Here is a 23,096-nt window from a genome sequence, read left to right as displayed (position 1 = left end):
GGCCCTGCACTGGGACAGTCTGGGGTGTGCATGTGTGAATGTAACTTACACACAAAGGAGGTAGAGGCCAGAATGTTCTTTGCTACTCGATTCTCTCGCTGTACCCGTCTCCTCCACTCATTCAGCGGGTATCGTCTAGATCCACTATGACCATCGCGCAAAGGGCTTTCTGTTTCTAAAGCAGTCCAGGTCACCCAGTGCTCTTATCGAATCTTCCTCCAGATCAGGGGGTGAAGCGAGCTCAATGAAACTTCGGGGTGCCTTAGGGAACATGCGCCCCTCAACAAATTGGAATAATCATATTCCTTCCACAATCAAGTCCTACCACTAGAGCACTGAATCCTCCAGCGATAAATTAATGCCGAACAAACTGCATAAGCCCAGGGGAGTCGCCCCTCAACTCTGGTGAACAAATGAGCTGCGTTTGAAAGATCCAGGTGATCAGAAAATGGTGAGGGTGCCAAATTCATCTACAAATCACCATTGAGAAAAGACAGGCCCCTTGCCAGAAAGGTCCACTATTCTTATTACTTTCTCAAAATCAATCAATCAAATTGTTCACATGAATTATTTAAAGTTGTTAAATTTCTTAATCTCCCTGAAGCCCTAGCTACTAAAGTCAAACCCTCATCAAATCTGTGAGATTCACTTTCATTAATGTTCTGATCAGACAAAATCAATCAAATGTGCTCTACTTTGAGCCTAGATGCCACTGCTCAACAACACTCTGACCTACCCCTGAACATGCCTATGTCTTTGATTGAGTTCTTGCGGTTCTTACATGATAGAACCAAAATATTTGCTCTGCCTATTAAACCTGGTTCTCCTTCAGAATCCTGCCCTGAATCGGTCATCAATCAATCAATCAACAGAATTTGTATAGCGCGCTACTCACCCGTTAGGGTCTCAAGGCCTGAGGGGGGGTGGGGGCGGGGGGGGGGGGGGGAGGTCGCTACTGCTTGAACAGCCATGTCTTGAGTTGTTTCCTGAAGGAGAGATGGTCAGGTCTTTGATCCAATTTTCCATATATTGCTGGTTTCTATAAAGCTTCTTTTACTGCTGCAATAGCCCCTCTAGCATGGAAGCTGGCCGTATTAGTCCCAATTCCCCAGAAATCCTTCGGCAGATCCTCAAGATACAGGTAAATATCACCAATTTTCCTGTTGCCGTTTATTATTGAAAGCATTGAAAAAGAAGGTAATCAGCAGCTATCCTCATTTATCGAGAGTAATAGTTTATTATCAGATGGAGTACAATCATGATTTTGGCATCCCCATCAGAGCGCATTATAGCAACTTCTGAATATCTTCATGCAACAGGTGACCATGGAGTGCAGCCGTCCTTATTCTTTTAAATTTGAGTGCATCACTCAATACCGTATCGCATAAAATTCTGACCCAGCTGCTCGGCCAGGTAGGCATCCTTCATGCCACTGTAGCCTGGCTTTACTCATTTCTGTCAGCCAAAGTTCACTCTATACACCTTCCCCCTTTCCATGCTTCTATGACATAATATGGAAATAAAAAATATCAACATACAAAAATAACACAAATATCATCATTTTATATAAAAAACAAAGAAATGCAAACTATTGACTACAAAAACATAGCCGTGAAAAATATCTAAAGTACCTATATGTGAAAAACCAAAAAAAAGAAATACTAAGGGGCCCATTCCGATTGCGGGCGGATCGCCACCGCCGGCCCAGCGGTGGCCATCCGCCCGCCAAATGCCCCTGGTACTCCCCCTGCCATATTAGTATAGCAGGGGGCACCGCAGTGGACGGAAAGACCGTCCGCCGCTTTTCCGCTGGTCGACTTTTCGACCGGGCGGAAAAGGGACACAATATGGTGGCGGTGTCTGCAAGACACGCCATTCATATTATGATGCATGCTGTTATTGCCCTTTCCGTGGCGGCGATGCCTCCCTGGAAAGGCAGGCGATGTTTGATATTGGGGGCCCGTTGCGGGCCCCCAGGGTGTCGGGTGGGGGGTGCACATGGGGGATACCTATGGTACCCCCCCTCATAGCAATGCACTACGTGGCAGGCACCATGTTGTGCATGGCAATACTGTGCACAGTCCTTTTACATTGCGAGCGGGGCTGCAGCCAGCAGATCCACCCGCAATGTAAAAGGGCCAGGATGCGCCCGTCAGTGTGGCGAGCGCATCCTAATTTGCATGGAGGGACCGCCGCAACATCGGCGGTCGGTCCCTTCCTCCGTTGCGTTGGCGGGCAGACTTTCGTAATAGGCCCCTAAATATTGTCATAACAATAAAACATAAGAAACATTGCCTAAACCGCAAAAACTAAAATATTGTGCACAAAACATTGCTAAATATAATTTAATAAGATATGTATTTATATATAATTTTTTTTAACTAAATACAAATTTGAATAAAACATCAACACCAGAAAAACACCAAAAATAACCAATCATTAACCAAGCAACCAATGAAATTTTACCTAAAACAGGTAACAGATAGAAACATTTTTCCAAATGAAACCCAGTGAAAGGAAACAAAAATGAGCAACTAATTGCTATAGAAGAAGCCATCTTTGCTGGAAAGCATTATTCGTGTCTCAAAACGCAGATACTAAGACTGCCCAAAACGACACCAAACAGCGCAAAAGGAAAACCAGACCACAAAACTATTGCAACATGAAGTGACAACTAAACAAAGAGAAATATAGGTATTATAAAACAAATTAAACAGTGTCTAAAAGTAATTATTGATAAACCGCCTGTTGTACTTTGGTAGTGGACAAATAGAACGAACAAAAACAAAAGCAAATCACAATAACTAAAAAGGTTCTTTTTGTCAACAGTACAATTAATAAAAGAAGAACAAAAACAACCCTTCAAATACCACAGAATCAACCAACCAGAACCAATCCGAAAATATAATCAAACACAACACAATATGTGGTAAAACGGTTATACATTATTTAGGTAGCATAATATGCATAAAACAACATATTTGAATAATTCTGCAATCCAAAGACAATGTCAGAAAATAAATATTAAATAAATGTTAGCTCACAAAATGGGAAAATGCCATTTAGTTAGAGGATAACATCTAAAGCAAAGAAAGTAACGCTATGTAAATACACTAAATAGCACTCCAATGCTTGCTATAGAAGGGCCACCATCAAAGAAGATATTGTTGAAAGTGTGAGGGACAATAATCACCCTCCAAAGGTGACTGAAATCAAGTTAGGAACATCCTACAGGACTTAAGAGAAGGGAACATCCAGCAGGACTTAGGAGAAGTGAGCACAAACTCACAAGAGCCAACAGGAACTATACTAAAAATATAGGGGCATATTATCAAGGGATTTATCTCTGCGGAGATAACATTATCTCCCTATCAGCAACAGAGTGCTAACATGAAACCTGGGTGCCCGTGCGCTTTACAAATCCCGAATAACATAACATAACACAACATAACACGCAAATTTGCATGTTAGCACCCTTTTTTAGGTTTTGACTGGCCATGCGCTTTGCGCATGTGCCAAAAAACCTCTTGAGTTGTGTGTGTGGGTTTGGGTCGGCCCTCATCATTCATTGGCTGGCTCCATAAATTGAGCCTAGCCATTGGACGAGGGGCCTGTCCGTCAATGCCGGACCAGACACGGGGGCGTTCCCGAGATTCTTTGGCTTTTGCCGACGTCACGCGACGCCGGGAACGCCCCCGAATCTGTCCCGGCATTGAAGGCACCCGGAAGAAGTCCAGGTGAGTGCTTCCTTTAATTTTCCGCTGTTCCCACCCCCTCTCCTGCTCGCAGCGTCTCCCGTCCCCGTTCCCGCCCCCCTCCCGCTGGTGACCGTGCTTTCCTCTACAATGCCCGTTCCCGCCCCCTCCCCCTCTCCGTGTCCCCTTTCCCGCTCTACAATGCCCGTTCCCGCCCCCCGTGTCTCCGGGCCCCCTTTCCCGCTCTACAATGCCCGTTCCCGCCCCCCCGTGTCTCCGGCCCCCGTTCCCGCTCTACAATGCCCCTCAGCCGTCTGTCTACAGCCAGGGCCGCGCTGGGATTGGCCCAGCCGGCCGAGCCTCTGCCGTGTCATCGGGAGGAGGAGGAGTGGAGAGCAGGTCCCGCCTCGGCCCCGGAACGAAGTCCAGGTGAGTGCTTTGTTTGCTGGGGCTAGGGGAGGCTCCCTCCCACTACCCATGTGTCCGTTCCCGCCCCCGCGCCCCCCTTCCGTGTGTCCGTTCCAAGTCTCAGTGGCGTAGCTAGGGGGGGGCGAGGGGGGCGGTCCGCCCCAGGCGGCACTCGTTAGTGGGCGGCAGCTGCCCAGCCCCGGCACTTGTGGCAGACAGATCAGATCAGTTTTGCACTCGAGGAAGGTTCTGTCACCCGTCCCTAACACTGTCACAACCCGTGACAATAACGCCCACATTATGAACGACGGACCAGTGCCCCTGGCAGGATACAGACCTCCCCCCCAAATACTTTAAGTCGTCGGGTGTTACCGGAACCGCGGCTGCTGGGTCTGGGGCTGCAGGTCAGACATGCGGATTTTCACCCGTTATTTCCAGGCCCGCATAGTTATTGTCCATTTACGGGACTCTGGCTCGTAAACTTCTGACGTCCGATGACCCTGTGAACTCCTAATAAGCACTTTAAAAAAGAAAATAGAAAACCACAAGTCTGACTACTTGTTGGACGGACAACATCGGCAACAAACGTGCATTTTTACACATTTTCTGATCTTATCACCAGCAAGGCCAGCGCACGCACCTGCTTGTACAGGCTGCCTTCAGTGACGTGGTGCGGTGCTCAACGTACCGTTTGTGGGTCCCGTGATGTCCCAGGGCCGTCAATATTGTAGCGCGCGAAAGCGCTACCTATGACGGCCCTGGGTTTAATGTTTGGCCAGCCCTCGCCCTGAAAAAAAAAATCAGCAGTGACGCATCACGCAGCGTGCAACTTTGTGCTCCTGTTGAGGATGATATTTTTGCCCCTAGAAACGTAATGTGGGATGAATTTGAACTTCTTTGATGGAAGTTGGAAATACATATCGACCTCTGCTTTGCCGCTTCTGCTACGTCAGTGCTATTTGCCCAGTTACTCTGTGGGGCTAATGGAATCCTTGCAGAAGGAGAATGGTAAGCAGTCGAAATATTAGACCTTTGCTGATCTGCAGAAAGATGGAGGGACGCAAAGGCAGGGTTAGGCATGGATGGGAAGATGCCACTTTCAAGGCTGAACTCGCTGCGCTTGTCACTCGCTCCAGAAAGACTGCAGTTCAAAAGCATACTACAGAGAAATGCTGGGAGGTAGGAGTCCTGGGAATGGGTTGAAAATAGCCATATATACAACCATTTGTTGCTGGAAAACTGTGAAAAACTCTTTGTTAGGCGTGAGTGCCTAGACAGGATGCTATTGCAATGTAGGCGTGTTATATTATACAGTAACTGGATCAGGGCTTTAAACGTCCGGCCTGTGACATTCCCTGTGTATCTCTGGAGGTACATACACTATGACTTGTTTTCACTCGAGTCACATTTTACAGCACGCCTGTGTGCACAGCACGCCTGTGTGCATAGGTTTTTTGTATAAATATATACATAGCTGCCAAGGTTTCAGATTGCTACATGTGACATTTTTATAATTTTAGTGTAATTATGAGCGACATTTCCACAACAATGAGTGACGCTTTCTCTTCAGCAAAATCATGCAATGAAGACGATGGAAACACAAATATCAGAAATTGGCTATGCAACCCGTAACATTAGTTACCATTGGGAATATAATTGTTTTCTGTTTTCACTGATAGTTCTTTCAGTTTTATTTCGTTCTACAGAAAAGGTTTATTCGGAGAGCAACGGGGTGTCTGTGTAAGGCAACACAGCAACCTAGAGCTTGAGCCCGTGAAGAAAATAAGAGCAGTTACTTATATTGTCTGGTCCTGGAGTCTGGACCCCTATGGGTGTGTGTGACTGGACAGCAACAGCATCTGTTGTTGGGAAATAACGGCGCTGATGTGGAGGTCCTGCAATCTGTGCGCAGCAACGAGTGCACCGTCATTTAGTGGCCGGTAACGCCCCAGTGAAGCTCAGCAGGCAGAGAGAGGGGAAAGACGGCGATCCGCAGGGGTCAAAACTCCTGCTGGCGCTAAGAGCAGCCGGGGTAGGGCAGGCGGGTGAAGCGCGGACAGACTGATGCAGTCAACTGAACTCCCTCCACGCACTGGAATTTACCGGAGCATCTGTGCCTAGTCGAGCTCCCTCTGCTGCTCCAGGAATAGCAGGTGAGTGCCTGTTGTTACTGCTGAGGTGTGTAATGTTCTGCTGAGTGTCTGTGATCCTGTCTTGAACCCTACGCAGCCTCCTTTACTCCGTACAGTATCAGGAACACAAGGGTGTAATTATGGTAGTATGCTGACGTTTGTGAATAACCGGTTGCTACTGATGTCGGCAGCCTTGAGGTGCTTGGATGATACTAAGGTGGGTGTAGTGTCGGTACATACATAGCAGAATCCAAGCAGGGTCCTGCATGAGGGCTGGCAGTAGTACAGTGCGAAGATGGGTGGGTGTGATGGAACATCAGATGCATTCGCTACAATCTGCGTTTGCATCAATATTTTCTTAAGGTCGGTCCTGGCAGTGTGTGTTTTGAGTACTTGGGGAGAGGGGGCGTAATCTCCTAATGCATGTGACCCCGCCCTGGTTAATTTGTAAAGCAAAGTGTGTGGAGAGAAGATGGCCACGTGTGTCTCTTGGGCTGCTGCGTCCAGTTTGCAGAGGGGGTAGGGGAGATCCCCCTGCCTTCAACTCACGTTTAATGCCTCCTCAACACAACCAAGTGCGTCTAAAGAGGCAACAAGTGTGTGCATGCGGGTTAGATGCCCACTATTATATGCGGCAGTGCCAGTGAACCTTTTTAGCCTGTAGCATTTTCGCATTTAAATATTGACACAGTGCGATGTTAAAAGCGAAACTACAAGTCCCAACATGCAAAGTTCTGTTGACTAACATATCAGGATTGATTAAAGTTATCACACATGGACACTTTTTGACCGTGTTTCCTTCTGTCTTCCTTTGGGTCATTATAGTCCCTCTTTTCTCTAAAACTCATACATTTAAGGAATAAAAGCTCAAAGAGGGTGGAGAAGTCCGAATCGTTGAAACCTGGCTTTAGACACATGGAAGCAAACGACCCGAGAGGCAAGAAAATTAGGCAGGAAAGCTCTTACAGAAATGCTAAAATAAACATTTAGCAAATATTTTCCCAGTACTTGTATACATACGCCATTAATGTACTTTCTCTGTATGCTTGAAAACAACCGCACACTGAGCCATTTCTTCTAAACTCTGTAAAATAAGTGTAACTTTCTGTGATTGAAACAAATAACGTTTTGTCTAATGGAATTATCCCTTTCCAAGTTCCGCAGCAGCACAATTTTGGAGGAAAGATCTATATTACAAAAATGTATGCAGCGGGGTCAATGCGCCTCGAGTGAAGGAAACAGGAAATCCTCATGTGAGGCTGGGCTGCTGATTATTTTTCTGCAGCACGAATACTGTCGAGTCCTTCCGTGGCGCTTGCAATGTTAGTCAACTATTTGAATTTGAAGTTTAACGAACTATAAAACTGGCCATACATACAGTTTGCTGCTCTTTAGAATTGTATTACGTAAAGCAAGTACCTTTGATCAGATTTGTAAGATTAGCATGTTTACGGAATTAATAACTTTTTGTTCGGGTGATATATTTTCATAACCTGACAATTTATATTTTACTTTGGAGGACATTGTGTGAACGTTCTATTTTTCTCTGGTGAAGGATTTTGTGCATTTTTAAAACTCAAGTGAGGCCGAACAAATTATGATACTTCTCGCCTTTAGTACTCTTTAAAGGAAAACTTCGGCATAATAATCCAATCTGTGCATTTTAAAATAATACATCTTCAGCTGCTGTGTATTTACCGGCGCCCGGTTGAATTTTTGGGTAAATTGACAAAAGGAATGTAACGCCCATATCCTGTTGAAAAAGGCGCAATACATTAAGGAACCGGTTGCTACCGATTTTGCGTTCTTCACGCACCCTGCAGTATGTGAATATAAATTAATCACACCATTGTATTTGGGCCCCCTCCTGTCCCCATACTTTTTTTACATTTGCAATGCAGTGGGTGTGCCCTCGACCACCTAGGGTATTTTCTTTATCAAGAAGTTGCCTCTTTCCTTTGTTGTGCCGAAATGGTTGTGTTTGGAGGTCCATTAGCTGGGAAAATGGGAGAGCGCTTCCGCCGGTTTGTACTTAGCATGAAACAGCCTTATCTTTAGGGCAAGCAAGATTGCATCATAGTCCTCCACAGGCCGACTTTAGCCTGGGTCCCATACCCCGGCACTGATGGATTCTCAAAAGTTATAATATGCAGGAAAACATATAATGACATTTCCTAGGAGGAAGCAAATATTGGTTATGCACGTACACCTGAAAACACTGAAAACATATGGTTAATCCCTATCTATCATATTTACCTAGATCAGGGTTCGGGAATAACTTGAGACATGGGAACGCTCAGGTATGGGGACCAGATTCCGGGAAGGGTACGTCTACACGGGACACCACCTGGGACTGCTACTGGGACAGGACAGGGGGGCTCTGTGTGGGTGTGGGTGGGGGGGCTCTGTGTGGGGGGGTCTCTGTGTGGCTGTGTGTGTGGGGGGCTCTGTGTGGCTGTGTGTGTAGGGGGGGCTCTGTGTGTGTGGGGGGGCTCTGTGTGGGTGTTTGTGTGTGGCATTTGCGAGAGATTAAGCTATTGGCATTGTAAATGACAAAATGCCATTTATTTATGTTAAAAAAAAACATAAATAAAAATGTCAAGAGCAATGCCAATAGCTCTAACTTTAACAAAGGCAAAACCATTGCATTGTAAATGCTTGTCTCTACGCTTCCCCTTGCATCTCTAATGAGATGCAAAGGGGGCATTCCAGAGAAAAATAATAGGAGAAATGTTGTTAAGCGACATTTCTCCTATTATCAAGGATATTGCTAACCCTGTTAGTGATAAAAAAGGGTTAGCGCTGCTTTTTTTACACCTGGTATTTTCCTGACTTAGCCATGATATCCTATGGAAGGTGGATATCATGGCTAAGTTTGTGAGCCCCTATCATCAAGCTAACGCCAAACTTCAAGAGATTATCGTTGGTTTTCCAGCGTTAATCTCTCATTTGGCAGTTAGCGTGAGGATTTTTATCACTTCTGAGATAAACGTTGCTAATAGCAAGTTATCTCAGCAATAATTTCCGGCAATGCTTAGCGATAAAAAAATCGTTGCAAAGCCTAGTTAGCGATAAATATTGCTACTCATTGGTAATATGCACCTATAATTCCCCAGTTCCTGAAGAAACAACCAGGCAACTCTCTGCCATAGAAAACCTAAAAAGACTAATAACTAGAACAAGGAGAATCATTAGAGAAACACCAAGAGCACCCAAAACACATAATGAAATACAAATCACCCAACATTTCAAATTAACGGATCGATTCTGAGAATGGGCCCGTTTGCGAATGGGAAAAATGCTTCATATTTCTGACCCTTGGTATATAATACACCACAAATGCAGAATTTGCAGAAGAAACGAACAAATGAATAGCATTATCCTACATCCCTATCACAGAAGTAAATCCTACAACATGTTAACAGAATCCCTTTACTATAAAATAAAAAATGAAGACAAACTCTTGCCACTAATGGACTATTTTTAAGATACTTGCGTTGGTTGCCTGGGCCGAACAGGACACAGGTACCAAACCAAAGTTCACATACCATGGTGGAAAGTCTTCTACAATTCAACTCTCAAGAAGCAATAACTAACAATGCAGTGGAGGGGTGGCACAATTCCTTCTGGGGTACACTTGCAAGAAGCCACTAAACCCTACCATTTCTGGAAATAATCAAATAAGAAACAGAGAAAACAAGAGTTAATGTCCTGATTATGAGTTTGGCAGTTTTCCAGCCGGACTGCTGCCGTGGAGGTCCGAGGAAAACTGCCCAGTCCACAGCATCTTGCCCACCCATTTATGATTTTGTATCTGGGCTGGCGGGGCCGCTGCATGCTTCGGCTGAGGTTTACAGCCAGCAGTCATGCTGCTGCTGTGGGACTGCTGCCATGTCACGTGCACTGTGTGGCATGCACCATATTGTACATACCACACAGTGCATGCACAACGGTATAATTCTAGGGGGCCACAACATGTGCCCTTCTACCCCCCCGCATGCACCGCCATGGGCAGAATCCACCGGGGGCCCTGTCTGGGTCTCTTTCCCTGCCTTTCTGTCACCCTTTACATGATGGCTCCCCAACATGAAATGGCCAGTGGAAATGCAGGTTGTAATTTGCTTGACCACCATTTCCAACCGATCTCAGCATTGTCACAGGATCCTGGATCCCGGCGGAGGTGACAGTCTTATGGCGGTCCCACCGCCACCATCGTAATCGGGAGGGAGGCCCGACACAATGGCGACAGTCAGAAAGCATCTGTACTCGTAATTAGGCCCTACAAATAGAAAAATACCCTAACACATTTGAAAACAAAAATATCCCACCAAGTTAAACAACTGAACAAAATGCTAGCAATCAAAGTGCAACTGTTTACTAACAAGAAATGTCCACCCTACCTTAAAACAATAGCTAAAACACTACTGTAAGAAGTTACAACAAATTAAATCAAAATAAATTGCGGTTTAAAAAAATAAATAACCAAAACCTGAACAATGTTATGAAATTAAAATATTTAATAGTTTGTATTCTTCTAAATAAATTACAAACTAAATAGAAATATTATTTCAGACTGATACAAATGTAATTAATATATATAACAATTCTTTCTCAAAAATGAACATGCAATAATATAAATCACATATAGAACAATCCACTACATAATATACCTCAATGTTACACACAATTTAAAAATAGCAAAATATGAACCGACACTATACAGTAAAAAATTCCCACAAACAAATAAATATTATACAAAATAGAACTATTCACAATTTTGTAGCTGAAGCCCTCGGTAGACAAAAGGACATAGAAAAAACCCATAATTAATCAAAAGTGTACAAAATAGAGCCACAAAAATAAAAAAATACAAATATAAATGTAGTGTATCTAATACCACCATATAAAATACAGTGAAGCTATCCAGAGAATAAAAAATATTAAAAAGACATAAAACGCTCCAGGAATACCACACAAAACAAGGAAACATAAAAATCCCAAATATTCCATGTTAAAAAACGGTATCCACTATTATAGAAGTTTGACTTCAATAAGAACACGTTATAGAAAACACAGAAAACCCCACCATCAAAACAAACATAACCCACATAAATAGCAACACACAACTTAAAATACCTAAAAACAGATTAAACTATAACAAACTTTCTTACAATAAAAATACCTACACAATAAAGCATAGTTAGCCCTACTGCACATACCTCAAACAACAATGACAAGGCACATGCCTTAAACAACTATGACAAAGACCTACATTATGACCTAAAAAAAACACATTGACATAAAAATCCTAACCTAATAATCTACCACTCCCCCGCATGTAGTGATTAAAGAAAATACTCAAATTAAACTCACCTTTATCGAAGAATATCAATGATGAACCGCATGTGTACAAAGTTGCAGGCGCAAAAAACGATGTAAACAGACTACAGAATAAAGTGCCAAAAAATGGTGGAAAAAATAGAATGAAAAATACTAATCAATGCAATAAATAAATGCAAATAATTAATATCTTTTTTAACAATATACAAAATCTATTTTAAAAAATGTCTTATACTGCTGGGGGGATCCATTTAATATTCCCACTCCAAACTTAACCCCGTTGGGGAAAGAGTTGGACTTTTGGGATGCTAGATTTACTAATTCCACACCAAACAAACAAATATTGGATACAGTGTTGCACTTTGCAGGGTTACATTTACTGTTCCCAACATTGGGGAAAGTGTTGGATTTTGGTGTGGTTAGATTTAGTGTCCACACATCACACAAAGACATTGGGAAAAGTGTTGGCCTTTAGGGGCACCAGATTTACAACACCCATTCTAAACTTAGCCGTGGCAAAACTGTTGGACTTTGGGCGAGGTCAGATTTATATCCCACTTCAAACCTAACCACAGTGAGGAAAGTGTTGGACTTTGGGGGTTAGATTCACTATTCCCACTTCAAACTTAACCACATTGGGGAAAGTATTGGCCTTTGGGGGGAGGTTTTAGATTTACTATTCCGACTTCAAATTTAACCACTTTGCGGAGAAAGTGTTGGAGTTTGGGAGGTCTAGATTTACTATTCCTAATCACATTGGGAAAAGTAATGGGTTTTAAAGAAAGTTCAAATGTACTATTAAAACTCAAAGCTAACCCAATTTCTTTCTATTAAGAACGTCTGACAGTTGTATACTTACATAGAAAACCAAATAACATAAGAAGCTACACTAAAACAAACTAGCAAATAAATATAAACAGCTAAAGAAATTTAACAAAAGAAGCTGCACTAAAACAAACTACCAAATAAATATAAACAGCTAAAGATTTTTTTTTAAATCTAAAACAGCAAAAATTTTAATATTATAAAATTTAAAACATAAAAAAACGAATCCAAAAAATACGGAAATAAAATTAAAAATCCAAAATTATAAAAAAAACAAATCACACTAAAAAAACTAAAAGAATTAGCATTATTAAATATATTAAAAACGTAAAATCAATTAAAGAAAAGTATAAACCAATTTGTAAATCTTATATAAAGTAAAATAAATTAAATAGGTAAAAACTTTATATAGTTACATTAAAAAAATGTAATCATTTTTAAAAAATGAAACCCCTTACTAACCCTACAACCAGCTCCTAAAATATTTACAGTCAAATAAGAAATAAAACAATTATTCTATCAATTACTCAAAAGAGAAGTTAAAAAACATTAACTACATTACATGCAATGATATTTAAAAACTTGATATTAAAAATAATGAATAAAATCTTTACATAGGATGAAATATCTCAGTATGAAAATTGAAATCACAATATTACAGCAATTAAAGGAATGTTTTTACACACTATTAAGGTAGAACACCTTTTCCATTCTACCTAAAAAAAACTCTCTCTATGGTGTTCCTCTTGATTTGAAAAGTAGCGTTCCCCATTTGGGGCTCATCCCCTTCAGCACAACCAATCTCATTTTTTCCTTAGGAAACCTTATCAATATAAATAAAATGTTCATCAATGCACGAGTGAGCGCCTTTCTAGCTGACAATATAATTACTAACTCCTGACGAAGGGCTACCTGAGCCTGAAATGCATTGGAATGGGATTATATAAAACAACATTTTCATTGCTGAGAAACATGATATACATGATTGTATTTTCAAATCTGGTAGAATGATGAACATTAAATACCAACATTGAAAAATAAAATATTGCAACTTAAGGTTGATGAAGATTTGATTTATATTGATAAGGTTCCCTCAGGAAAGAGGGAGATTGGCTGTGCTGAAGGGGACGAACCCCAAATGGGGAACACTACTTTTCATTTATAGGTCTCCACTCATTGATCAGAGAATGCAACCCTTTATGCATGCTTAAACCAGAGTACTATTTTAAGCAAGATTGGAATACTTGGGAGTGCGTGAACCCTCATACTGGTGTTCCTCTTGATTTACCACTTAACCCCAATCTATTTAGTCTTTTTATCAAGCTACTTGCATATTTTATTAAATCTATTGGGTTCTCTCTTATGTTATATGTAGAAGATACCTAAATAATTGTTTTCTTTCAGGATAATTCAGGAGAGATTCTGTCTAGATTCAGGCACTAATTTCAGTAGCCAATTGAATCCAAGGTGCTTGTTGTTAGAGGATCATCAATGATCTTGTCATCCAATCGGTGGTAAAAAGAAGCGTGCGCGCTTCCTGTTCTGCTCTCATTGGCTTGAAATCTTGAAGTAGATTTTGACAACTCTTTCATTCTCAGGACTAATTGCAAAATTGCGGCTTCATGTTACTCCTAATTAGTGTTTTCTTTGCACAATCATTCAATTTCTTCCCAAGGACTGCTGAAAGATGGTGATACAGGAAGTAATCAATTCCAGGATTGATTACTGTGAGTCACTATATCTGGGCTGCCAGATTATGTGCTGCGGAGACCGCCAACTGATCAAAATGGTGCTGCTTGCTTCCTTCTGAGCCCTCCTCTTTGATCGCCTATTTCTCACCTCCGTAAAACACTTCAATGATTACCAGTGGCCAAAGACTTTGTTTCATAAAGCTCTTTTTTGAGGGTTTATCTACCTCATAGAAGCCTGGTTTCAGTATCCACCAGCTATCTCCAAACCCCTAAGGTCTACAAAGTCCAGTTTGAAGGTTGGGTCTTTGACTTCTTAGCTGAACCCCCACACCCTACCCTTGAGTATTCGTATACCTGTTCATCATCCACAGTTTCACAGGGACTCAGAAAGTGGCTTCTTATCACCTAATCTCCATCAGCCTCGCTGAAGACTTAGCACGAGGAAGCCTGGTGTAAGGTAATTGCGCAGTCTATAAATATTTTTCATTCATTCATTCATTCAATCATTCATTCATTCATTGTTCTGCACTAGCTGGGTGTGCGTGTCTGTATGTGTATGATAGACTCCCAGACAGCAGACACACCACCACTGTTAGAGCAAGACTTTCTGAATGAATGATGCTACCATAATTGTATGGTCGCATTATGGAATCGTGAATCGCTTTCAGTGAGTTACATTGACAAATGATGGTACAGCTGGAAGGGTTCAAGGAAGTGTTTTCTAGCAGCACTATGGCTGCCAAGAGACCCATCCACTGTCGTATAGTTCTTAAGACCCCCAGGACCTGCACGTTTTGGATGACCTAAACTGAGGGCTTGGTGTGCAGAAAGATTCTATCTGAACACCCCTACAGGATGGCTCAGCGGTTAGACCTGCTAGCTTCTCAGTACCACTATAACCCACCTGTACTAAACAGTGTGGTAGGTAGTTTCTGGCAACCACTGAACAGGACAACCCCGATATTGTGGGGTAGATACATTTCTACCATTGTGCGAATAAGATGAATAAAAGCATATTACATAAAACAATAGTCTTGGCGTACTCCTTCAATGCGTATCCTACCTAACTGTACCCAGCCCAGCGGTGTAGGTGAAGCATGTATGTGTAAGTGCTGAGATATGTCCTAATAGAACCTAATGGAACCTAGAATTCCCCGGGGAAGTGCTAACCCCTCACCTAATGGTTCTGAATGAAGGACCCCGTCTCTGCATTGAGGATGGCACCCTGCAAGTGATGCCAGGTCTCATACCTGTTGAAGGATCAGCCTGCAGCGTCTCGGTCCAGCCTGGAGGAATTCTTCCTCTGCTTCGGTAAGGGGGGCAGAGAGTCTTTTATACTACATTGGTCACTCCAGGGTTTTTCGAGAATCGATCTGCTTTGAAAACATTTGCTAATCCCGTGCTTATCCTTTTCTAAACAAACATGAACATATGCAGCTGGCTGTTGGCCATGAATGAAACAAGTGGTGACCCTTGTACAGAATAAATCTACCGTGCCTTGTGTACGTCAGGTACAACGATTAAGATATGGTACCAAGAGCCTGGTGTCGGAGAGACAGAAGTCAGGTACTGGGTAAAAGGTCACCTGTGTAAGACCGTTATGTCGTGTGGATGGGACGCAATGTATGTAATCGGTATATACATGATGGAAGTAACCTACGGGACATGACTCCACCCTTGCTCTGTGAGACACAACAAACACCTTCAGCCAGATGAGACGACTGGCCAATGTACAAATAAATGGCCACATCTTGTGAAATGACCTACTACCTGGGCGATCAACAATTTTAATGCTGGTTATCAGAAAGGAAGTGAGTGATCCCATAAAGTTTAGGTGACAGGGCCAGACCAGATGTTCAGGTTTCTGTGCACACATTCTATCACATGTTCTTTTAGAAAAGTGACTTCAATTTCCAAAGGTGACTTTTAGCAAGATTAGAACAGGTGTTGTCTCTGAAGCTGCGATGAATGCATGAAACAAAGAACCTTCCTACGTAGGAAGTGAGAGCCGAATGGATCAAAAGATTGGTCGCAAAAAGTGGTCAGAAATTGCATGCTGAGTTTTGGAGACTAGTATCTAATTTTGCATCCTGCCCAATGAATCTGAATAAGGAAGGTTTCTATTTGCAATCCCCTGTGATTGGCTATAAACCAGGGATTGTGGCCTGTAAGGAACCGCGCACCACCATCCCTGTGCTTGTATTCCCATATGGGAAACTTTTAATTTTATAAAACTAGCCGGTGTTCCTTAAAGGACCAGAGCTAATAATTTTTTTTAATCCGGTTTGGGAAACATTGGGGTAGGGGGAGTTGTGCCCTGGACAGCGGGCTACTCTCCCCTCCCCCAGGGTGCCTACGGCTCCACAAAGGCCAACGTGTTCCAATGGACACCCTTGCGAATGCCTTAAAACCACCTTTGAGATGCCAGTAACTGCTCAATGTTTTGAGACCCCAATTGCAGTCACAAGACATTCTTTATCAACACCAAATCGCTATTCGGAAGGAACGCCCCTTTCAAACACCTCCCTAATTGCATTTTGGCATGGGTCACTAAAAGCACTTTACGAGTCGGAAATGCTTTCATGACTTGAAAATGGGCTTCATCTGCACCAGTGCGGTTGCAAATGCTGTGATTTTGCAAATTTCATGGTTTTGAAATTGTAAAATGTCCCTGTGCATTAGACTCCTAGATAGGAGTTGATGACAGTGAAGGGTTAACAAAGTCCCGGACAGAGGCAGTAAGGCAGTGAGAGATGGAGACCAGGGGGGCGGCACCAGGTATGCTGCTTTGCTTCTGGTTCTCTCCTGGTAATGGAAGCCCAGCTGTTTACAAACCTTCCTGATGTGTAAATATTTGATCCAGATACTGCTGTGCTCTGGCCGGATCATTCTGTCTCACGGCTGTCAATGATTCTTTCATGGCGGCAGGACAGGCTGCCAGTGCTGCCAGGGTCCTCCATGCCATGCGTGACACTTCCAGCCAGGCTCCGCTGTCGGATCAGCAGCACTTGTGCATTCTGGGACTTGTAGTTTCGCTTTACTCATTAGAAGTACGAGTCCCACCTCCATTACCTTACTCCCACCCCTTCTTCATCTCATTAAATGAATGAATAACGGAGCTCCCAACAGATCTCATCGCACCGAGGCACTGGCCTCCTCTCTTCCTATGTACCGCCTCTTCCTTTCTTTTTCATCGTTCTCAACATCCTCTCACTCCGCTTCCACATGTTAAGTTATGCAGATTGGTAGAGCGCACTGTCCCCGGGAGGGTATCCTGGCCTGGGCAGGTGTGAGTCTATCCAAGAATCACAAAACATACTCCAGATGACCACACAGTGATCAGAAAAGTTGGAAACTACAATAAGACCCATTTTTAGATTTGTATTGACCCAGACAGACCCAAGAATAAAGGGAAATCCGGGTGTCTGCCTGAGGTTTTTTCATCTTTAAGCCACCTCTGTCTCAATCTATCGAAAGAGCTCCCAACGCGGTGGTTGAGCCCACCCCGACTTTTAGGGGTCGGGTGACCCGATGATGAAGCATGACACCATTAGGGTGTGTGAGGGTAATTAAAATAAAAAGTGCTTTTTCCCCAAACACAGGATTGTGATTAGCACAATCTTACACTAGAGACGACCCCTCCTCCTTTAATTTGGGTAGTTTTCCAACTTTTCTGACCACTGTGTGGTCATCTGGAGTATTTTTTTGTGATTCGTGTTTTGAAGAGAGGATATACTCCAAGTAAGATCACCTCTCTGACCCTCCAAACCCTGGGTCATCTCCCGGGATCCTTAAGTGTCAATATTCTGTGAGTCTATCCAAACCTGGGCCTAGTGGGACTGCTCGAAAAGACGGGTCTTGGGGTTCTTGTGTATTCCAAGGAGTGAGGAGGCTCTTACGCGCAGCTGCAGTTCCTTCCACATATTAGGAACGATGTAGGAGAATGCTTGCTCGCTGGATCTGGTTTTCCGTATGCATGGGATGGGTGCACGAGACCAGAAAAAGTGGCGGTGTCTGGAAGGTTTGTGGAAGCAGATGCGATTGTTGAGGTATGCCGAGCCAGGGTTATGTAGTGCCTTAAAAGTGTATGCCAGGAGTTTGAATTGTGCTTGTTTGTGTAGGAGGAGTCAGTGGAGCTCAAGCAGGTGTGCTGTGATGTGAGTGCAGCGTGGGAGGTTGTGAGTGATTCTGGCCGCTGAGTTCTGAATGGTCTGCAGCCTTCAGGTAGGTTTTGTTGATCCCGGCGTAGAGGGGGTCTATGCATCTCCACCTCGCTTTCTCCTCAATTTTTTCCATCTACTTTAGCTTCCAAACCTCCCTGCACCCAACCCTCTTTCACGGCCCCTCTGTTGTGTCAACTGTTCTTTCTGACTCCTTCTTTTACCCCCACTCCGTCGCTTCCTATGAACCTTGGTAGGTCGTGATAAATGTGTAATCTGTGCAGCCTCTGCAGTGTATGTGGGAGTCCTGCATTTTACACACACACACACACACACACACATATATATATATTTTTTTCACAAGAGCTTTTTCTTCAAAAGAAAGCCATCTCGAGCCTAATTCCGTAAAGCGTGAAATGTATTAAGACAAAATGACAAACAAACGCCTGACACCAAGCCGCACCTTGATCACCGCACCGAGTTGTCATTTTGTATATATATATATATATTCCACTCACAGCATTCCTTCTAGACTTTCAATTCTGGTGTAAAGAGAGAGACGGGCCACCAGGTTCTGGCAGGAAGGGAATTTATTTAATCCTCCGCTCTGCTATGTGTATATATATATATATATATATATATATATATATATATATATATATATATATATATATCTCCAAAACTTCCCCCTCACGAAGGACAGACGAGTCGCACAACTTGACTTATCGTTGCAGGTAATTTATTTCTTTGTTACACAGCATGTGGCTTTTTACCTAATGCATTTCGTTCGTTACTCGAACTTCCTCAGAGGTGAGCCAACACCCAACACGCCGCCAGCAATCACTGCCAAAATGCCTTCAAATCATATATATATGTGTGTGTGAGTGGTTTCAAAGCATAGATTGTGTGTATACGTCCTTCTAGTGAGCAAAGGGCTCCTCAATAAAGAGTGTTTCCTTAACTCTCACGACTGCCCGTTACCCCTCTTACCCATGCACACCATTATTTCACATTTACACAACCAGAAGGCCTCGGCTGAACACATACTGAACAGAAAAACACGCTGATTCAAAAGCCCACAAATGAAATAAAGTCCAGTCTTGATGCCACTAAAAACTGTCATCATTCAATCAACTGTTGCCTCAGCTGGCTCCCAACAGTAGCTTGTGGCCTCCCAGCATGATTCGCTAGATTGAAATTTCTTCAGTAAATATAGAAACATTTATATGTTTTTACTTTAAAGCCTCTGAGAATATTTTTTGCGTTTCCAGCGCCTGGATACCTTCACAGGTGGCAAGTAGCGCTCTACAAATCTACTGATTGATCAATTGATTAACCGCGATCTTTTGAACATCTCCTCACATTCTCCGGCACTGGCCAAGACCGGCGGGCACCCGTCTTTTGCTCTTCGGCCTCATAGAACGTAGATTTGCACCACTTCAGATGCACACAAAATATAAACATTACGGGCCAGATGCATCAAGATACACTTTTGCGATTCTCAAATAGGGATTTTTAAGGAATCGCTATTTGAGAATTGCAAAATGGTATGTATGTAGAAATTCTCTATTTTTTAGTGATTTCTTAAAATTCCTTAATTGCGATTAGCAAATTGCTAATCGCAATTAAGGAATAATTTCCCATTCATTCCTATGGACCAGGATGCCCATAGGAATGAATGTGAAATTATTCTCAATTTGCGATTCGCAATTTGTTAATCGCAAATTGAGAGTAATTTCAAGGGCGCAAGGGTGTCCAAAGGATACCCTGTTGCACCCCTGAAATAAGCATGGGTCCACATGTGGTGCGCATGTATGTGCATCACATGGCACTTTGAAAAATGCAAAAATGGGCATTTTTCAAGAAATGTGCAAACTACCACTAACTTGAAGTTGGTGGTAATTTGCGATTCCTTAGGGACAATTAGCATTTTTTTTGCAAATTTTGCGCTTCCTTAAATGCAATCGCAAAATAAGGAATCACAAATTTACGATTCCTTATTTTGCACTGAAATTTGCTACATACATACCATTTTGCTCAAATGAGTTTGCAAAGTCCGAAATTCTGCGAATTTCGGCGTTTGCGAGCCCATTTGAGCTTCATACATCTGGCCCTACATGAATAACCTCTCGCAAATTGAAAATAAAGACATGGATGGTCTTCATTCCTGGTGATAAAGGTTTCTGAAAGGTATATGGTTCAGCGCCAGTTTAAGTTGGGTCGCATGCCAAAAGTCCTTGCCAGGCCGTTCTCCAGACTCAGCCTTTGTGTAATGAGGCCCCTCACAACAGGGCTGTCTATGGCCTGGGACTGGGACCCCCACAACCGAGATTCAAAGAGGTGTGTGGTGCCAGTGGGTCTCTGCCATCAGCCAGTCTGAAAGCGTGATCAAGAAAGACAAAAGGCCGGGCATCACCTGAAAGGTCCCCTTCACCTTACATGACAGAATCTGCAGTTCTGGCCCCTTCTCTGCCATCTATCAAGGGTCAGATCAGCAGACCTGGGCTACCGGAATCCATTTAATGTTTAAAGGGACCCCCTCCCACTTCAGTGTGTGGATCTCCACCCATGGGAATGGGGGCAATGCGCATGTCCAATGACTAGGGAAGCCATCCTCGCCCTCTCTCTGGTGCCGCGTCAGACCAGAGGCGTCCTCATGGAGCCAACCCGTGGCTGGACATCACCAGACATGCACCATTTGCAGAACCTCCTTTCAGGGTTTGCCTCCAGCCATTATTTGAGGCTTCCAGCCCTGCGATGATCAGCGGTCCTTGCTGAAGTGGTGGTGGGCAGATGGTTTACCTCATCTAGCATCTCTCAAAGTGTCCAACATAGCGCTATCTTCGCATGCAAACAAGTTCTTTCTACAGTCCTGCATCCCAGGAAAGGCCCCTTTGAGATTGGTCTGTAGTGGTGGCGGTCTGACGTGTCCAACTTGTTTCCCTTAAGGAGGGGTTGGGTCTAGTGTCTGAAACAGGACACAGTATTGCACTCTATATACATTTAGAGCATAATATTCTATTTTTGAGGTTATAGGTGGGATGTCTGGAATTATGTGACAGAGAAGGACCGAGTTGTACCGCAGGCTGGCCAAATTATACGGCACGGGAAGGCAAATTATGCAGACACTGGATCATTCTAAAGCTGTGCAACGTGTTTGTAGTTGCTTCACAGTCTAAGTGCCCTGTTGAAATAACCGATGCTTTGATGTGAACGAGAGTTTGTGTGAAAAGCGAGGAAAAGAAACCCGAACTGGGAAGGAGTCACTCTGTCCACCTTGTAAGAATTTCATGTACAAATGTCAGTTTTTTCCCCCTAGTAGAGACAAAAGCACGTCTTAGATGCATCACATTAGATGTATTTACATTGTCTGCGCTCCGTGGTCTCATCTTTAAATGTCTCGTCTCATCATTAAATCGCTGAAGTTGTCGGTTCACTTTCTAAAGTGCCTGGCGCAGCCTTGCACCCGCGTGCAGCACTTTTAGCAACTTCTGATCTGCTTGAGATAGAATTGTGTGTTTTTGTTCAAATCTACAGATTACGCAACAGATGATGGATTGCGATTCACGTGCGGCACGGGTATACTTATAAAGCAGGTGTGCTAAGGGGGCTTGTCTAGTTCCAGTGCTCCCAGGCTTGTTATTGCTGAAGTGCTTAAAAACACATTATTGTCTGTGTGTGCGGAGACAGCGCCCTGCCCTCCCCCAGCTTCTCTAGAGCTCTCTGTGTAAAGTGCTCTGCTGCCGTCGGTGGAGTGGGGGCCGGGGTGGGTGTGTGGCGGGATGAGGGGGTGGGGGGGGGGGGGGGGGGTCACAGTGACAGTCTCTCCCCGGGCCTTAGGACGGCCCACCTCGTCCAGCAGTGCAGGCGGCACCAGCAGCGAGGCAGAGATCGAGGAGCTACAGAACGGGAGGGCCCGTGGCCCCTGCCATGACCTTTGACCCGTCCAGATGTAGATAGTAGATTTACATACATTCGGTGCTCCGTCACGTGCCCCATCCATGCAATAGGAGACTTTAGGATGGATCGAGGGTCCTCACTGTAGTAGGGAGGGCAGAGCCAGGTGATTATCAAGGGGATGGGGGGGGGAGGGGGGGGGGGGGGGGGGGTCATAAGGCCAGCAGAATAATTGGGGCATTTCCCTAGAGGCGGTGCTGGGGCGAGGTCACTGCCACATCCCAGGCAGCCTGTATGGATCTTTAGATTGCCTGGCGGCTGTGAAGCGCCGGGAGGGTTGGGGTAGAGTCAGTCACAGCTCGGGCTGTCTGCAGCCTTTATCGGGCCTCACATCACATCACATGAGAGCGCTCCAGGGGCAGGAGGAGGGGTCGGTACTCACCGTGAATGCTGAGCACAGAGGGGTCTCTACCTCATGTCCCAGCGCGGCCAAGGTCCTGCCGCAGGCATGTGTGACCGTGGGCTGCCTCGGCTGCTGTCGCTCGCACGCTTCTCTCTCAGCACCTTTCACAACACCCGTGACCCTGTTACCTGCCCTCCCTAACGATCACCTCTCCCCCCCCGCGCCGTGTCTCTGGGCCTCTCTGGCCATCTTTCATTATAATATGTTAATTATTATCCACCTTTCCCTCCTTTCCCAGCACATCTACGAGTCAGTATCCATCAGTCCACTGCAGTGTCAACACACGCCATGCAGTGCCTGACCTCAAGATGTCACTGTAATCAATGCCATACTCTGCCTGACCACAAGATGTCACTGTAATCAATGCCATACTCTGCCTGACCACAAGATGTCACTGTAATAACTGCCATACTGTGCTTGACCTCAAGATGTCACGGTAATCAATGTCATACTCGGCCTGACCTCAAGATGTCACTGTAATCAAT

General features: G+C 44.0%; 1 protein-coding gene across 1 annotated transcript in view; it reads right to left on the bottom strand.

The window, feature by feature from the left end:
- Positions 1–22,727, bottom strand: part of TFR2 (transferrin receptor 2) — a 153,390-nt gene extending 130,663 nt beyond the window's left edge. The window contains exon 1 of the mRNA XM_086946189.1: positions 22,591–22,727. The gene's annotated coding sequence lies outside the window, so the exon portion shown is untranslated. The remainder of the gene's footprint in view (positions 1–22,590) is intronic.
- Positions 22,728–23,096: the final 369 nt, after the last annotated feature.

Source organism: Lissotriton vulgaris, chromosome 12, assembly GCF_964263255.1.
Source record: "Lissotriton vulgaris chromosome 12, aLisVul1.2, whole genome shotgun sequence".
Classification (NCBI taxonomy): Eukaryota; Metazoa; Chordata; class Amphibia; order Caudata; family Salamandridae; genus Lissotriton; species Lissotriton vulgaris.
This window is presented reverse-complemented; position numbering and strand designations above follow the sequence as displayed.